This window comes from Phascolarctos cinereus, unplaced genomic scaffold (genome assembly GCF_003287225.1).
Source record: "Phascolarctos cinereus isolate Bilbo 61053 unplaced genomic scaffold, phaCin_HiC Scaffold_8;HRSCAF=390, whole genome shotgun sequence".
Lineage (NCBI taxonomy): Eukaryota > Metazoa > Chordata > Mammalia > Diprotodontia > Phascolarctidae > Phascolarctos > Phascolarctos cinereus.
Window position 1 is genome coordinate 63,688,253 of NW_027556291.1, and position 4,366 is coordinate 63,692,618.

At 42.5% G+C, this 4,366-nt stretch overlaps 1 pseudogene; it reads right to left on the reverse strand.

Annotated features, from left to right (window-relative positions):
• Positions 1–1,725: 1,725 nt before the first annotated feature.
• LOC110194758 (radial spoke head protein 3 homolog B pseudogene) lies at positions 1,726–3,095 on the reverse strand (annotated as a pseudogene).
• Between the last annotated feature and the right edge of the window lie 1,271 nt (positions 3,096–4,366).

The following is a 4,366-nucleotide window of genomic DNA, read 5'->3' on the forward strand; positions in this document are numbered from 1 at the left end:
ATGATGGTTGCAAATAACTCCATTTGGGAAGGTGGGGTAGGTGGATTTGTCCTCAGGTGGATGTACATTGGGGGCATCTCATCCATCCTTTTAACTTATAGAACACCTTATTAGTTAGGCACATGAAAAATAGATGGAGGACAGGGGCAGAGATGTCAGGACCCCAATGAATTGAGCATCACGGAATTAGCTTAATCCTGGTCTATACTGCTCCTTGCTTCTAAAGCTTCCAAGGTCTAGAAAGTAGGCAGCGATTAGTAGTAGAGAGTGATGACATTTACTTCTAAGCCATGCTTTCAACTTTCTGCTATGGTGCTATTGCTTCTGCTTTCACTTCTAAGCCCCATTTCCTCCCTTTGGGACAGGCCATGGTTTGGGGCCTCCTTCCTATTTTCCTCCCTTTGTCCTATGTTGGATAGTGAGAACTTTGTCAGTCCTGAGAAAAGGATATTGGAATGCAACAGCCACAAAGCTAAATCCCTAAGGAAGATAAGTATGCCTGGCTTAGATTTATTGTCCTAGGAAACACCTGGTATAGTTAGATGGGTGAGGTCCCAGGTGACCCTGTGCCCTTTCTTCCACAGAGAATTAATTTCTTTTGATTTTCTTATGGCTGCTGCCTATAAGACCACTTTATTTTGCTTTTTAGTACAGTGTTAAAAGGGAAGTTAAAACAATGCCTAGTTACTGGTAATCAATTAAAAATGTTTTATATTCAGAGGCACCTTCCACTGAATCTAAAAGTTGTCAGGATATGCTGAATGGTTTTATTCATTGTGCATTCTAAGTAGGTTAAAAATGATTTGAATAGGGGGCAGCTAGGTGGTGCAGTGAATAGTGTTCTAGCCTTGCAGTCAGGAGGAGCAGAGTTCAAATCGGCCTCAGACACTTGACACTTACTAGCTGTGTGACCCTGGGCAAGTCACTTAACCCTGATTGCTTCACCAAAAAGAAAAAAAAAAGATTTGAATAAGGGAAGTAAAATGCTCTAATTTCCACACTACATGTGTATCCAAGTTCTTTTCTTGAAGCATTCCAGGACTTCTCAGGACCTACTTCATTAGTAACTTTTTTTTAATAGTTAAAGAGAACAAAACACATTTTTCAAAATACCAGCATAGCATGGTATATGAAGGGCCTTGGAGTCAGGAAAACTTGGGTTCAGGCTCTGAATCTTAATTTCTTAGTGCCCCCAGGAAGCTCCCTGAGACTATATGTAAGTTGAAGGTAGTACAAGTGTGTATTGGTGGAGGAATTTGCTCTACACTCATGAAAACAGAGAACTGGATCAAACAGTAACAAAAAAGAGAAAGAATAAAAAGAAATGTCAATGCCATGGTCAGGAGCATAATTTTTTATGTTGAGCTTTCTTTAAGTTTGGAATGAGTAAAAGGTGTACTGTGGTTTTTCTCATTTACATATGAAAATCTTAATGTTAAAATTGACATTAAATGAAGAGAGCATGGTAACCCACTGATTCAACAACCACACAATATAAATCTTTATTTTTTTCTTACCTTTCTCCCCACCCAAGACAATTTTCACAATAAGTAGCTGAGTCCAGAAAACCCATTGTTAAACCTTTTCCTTTCTCAAAATATAACAAATGATCTTCCTGAATGAAGGTCTCCTGATTATTTGATGGTTTGGCTGTCATTTGGTTTCAATTCTTCTTGTCAGATGGTACTTTCCCTACTGATTTCTTCTTCTCCAAAGAATCCTTTTCTACTGATGCTTCTTTTCTACAGGTGGTTTTTCCAAGGAACCATTTGTCACCTGTGAATCCTGTTGCTTGACATCCTCTATGACTTGTTCAGCTTCTGTTTTCAGTGATTCTTTCTTTTCTTTGTCATTCTCCTTGGTGAAACTCTTTGACTGTTTAACTCTGAGCTGTTCAAACATATTTAACCTATTTTCAACTGTGTCACTAATCAACATGTCAAGTACCGTTCTTCCCATCATGTTGTATTCCGTTGTCTTACCTACTTCATGCATCAACCATGGTAGGAATTCAATCTCGATATCTCTTTCTGTAGGATCATAGAAATAACCACTATCCCTGAGATTGCCAAAGACACATGGAAGGAGGTCAGCCAGGTAAATCTTAGCATATACTTGAGCTGCAATTTTCAGTGAAGACTCCTTTTGTCTCTGGGATACAGCTAGTTTTTGCTGTGTGCGATTTTCCTTCTCTCTCTGGCGACGTGGCTGGTGCTCTTCCTGTCGCTGTAGTATCGCGAATTCCAGATTCCCTAATTCTTCAAACTGTTGCTGTTGCAACTCAATTTCGGCCAATTCTTCTTCCTCCAGGACTTCCACCAAAGCTTGTTCAATGGTCTTTCCCACCAAAACTTTTAACATTGGTTTGACTTCAATGTCAAAGTTAAACAGCTCTCCTTCAAATATTTGTGTGGCTACATCTTTGCCAATTTTGGCTGGGGTAAAGAGTGGCGTTAGTGGTCTGACCAGAAATGCATCCGTTTGACATTCCTTATCCACTGCTATTATTTGGTCAGCAAGCTCTTCCAGATACAATTCTGTCTGTATGCCAACATGCTTCCTGCCTTCTACAGGTTCAGGAGTATTCAGTTGAAGATGTTCTCTAGCTCGCTTTCTGGCAAGAGCTTTTCTCTTGGCCGCCTGCTGTCGTTGGAGCACAACAGGATCCGGTTGAGAAATCGGTTGATAGGAATGTAGAGCATAAGTGTTGCCTCGGATAACCCTTCTGTCATACATAATGTTTGCATAGCGAATAGGCTTTTCATGTGACGACCTGAAGCGGTCCCGGTAGCAGCAGTGCTGGCAGGTCAGTGCCCGGGGTGGGCTGGAGAAGGTGTAGCTGCCGGAGGGTTTGGGGCTGGAGTCGGCCACCGTAGAGATCACTGTGGCTGGGGATAGGCCGCCAATCGGCCGGCGGGCTTGGCTGGGAAGCAGTAGAAAGCTGTGGAGCTGGGGGCCCCCAGCACGCTACAACTAGGCCACCAGCAGAAGCTCAGTGGGCCGGGTAGAACGGGGCTGGGGGAGGTGGTTGGGGCTCCGCTGCACTCCAGTGACCTTGCTGATGCGGCACAATGCTCGCCTGTAATGACCCGCATGGTTGCTCGGCAATGCAGAGCTCTTCCTCCTCTGTTTAAATCTTGGAGCTCTTCTCAATCTGATGCCCACCTAGCTTTCCAGCCTTATTGGACACTACTTCCGCTCCTGTGTTCTTCAATCCGGCCAAACTGGCCTTTGTTCTGCTCCCCTCACGTGTCCCATCTCAGTCTTTGCACACTGCCTGCAATGCTCTCCATTCTCACTCATCTCTCCCTCTTAGGTGTCCTTATCATAGACAGAGGCCCATCTTCCTTCAAGATGCAGCTCAAGCGCCATCTTCTACACAAAGCCTTCCCTGTTCCCCTCAACTACCTCCTGCACCTGGTAGTGCCCCCCCCCACTAACTTGTATTTAACTATAAATATTGTAGCAATAGTCGTCCTGTATATACACCTCCAAGGGTGGGCTGGTCCAAAAGAGATTGGCAATCTATACAAATCAGGGCTTGATTTATAGTTTTGTTAATCGTCTAGAGATAAGAAAGTATTAGTCATGCAGATTAATTCAAAAAGTATATGTGTGTATAAATTACTTTTCTTCTGAAAAGCTTGGTTGTTAAACATTTACCAGCACACCCCTTTATTACTCTATGAACATTGCTTGAGCTCAGCAGGAGAGAAATAGCATTTGTCCTATTTCAGACTCATAGACTAAACAGAGAAAACAGCTTCTCCATGCTCACCAATCCATAGGTGGACCATCTAGCATTGAGGAACTGCTGCTGGGTCCTTATGGGCCAGGGTACTGTACCATTGACTTTTCCGCTGAGGGGACCTTCTGCTCTTGACTCAAGTCATGACCTCTAAGGAGAGAAATTAAGCTCCTTTTTCTCATATTCTTTAGCTCATTAATCTCCTACTCCAGTGATTTAGGTTCAGTTATACTTCGAGCTTAGGTTATGGGGTTTCTCCAAAAGGAGTACTTAGTGTATAATATGAATCAGGCATGGGACAGTTATTTATTTGCTATATAAAAAAGAATTCTAAATATAGGATACTCACAAGCAGGCATTTGACAAAAACAAACTTAAAACAGGATTTATAATTATTGTTATAATCTGTTGGGAAGGCTAATATTTAAACTTCATCAAAACACAAAGCAATTTAGGGGTAGCTAGGTGGCGTAGTGGATAGAGCTCTAGCCTTGAGTCAGGAGGACTATACCTGACCTCAGACACTTGACACTTACTAGCTGTGTGACCTGGGTGAGTCAATTAACCCCAATTGCCTAACCACAAAAACAAGAAAACATAAAGCAATTTGCAGGACAG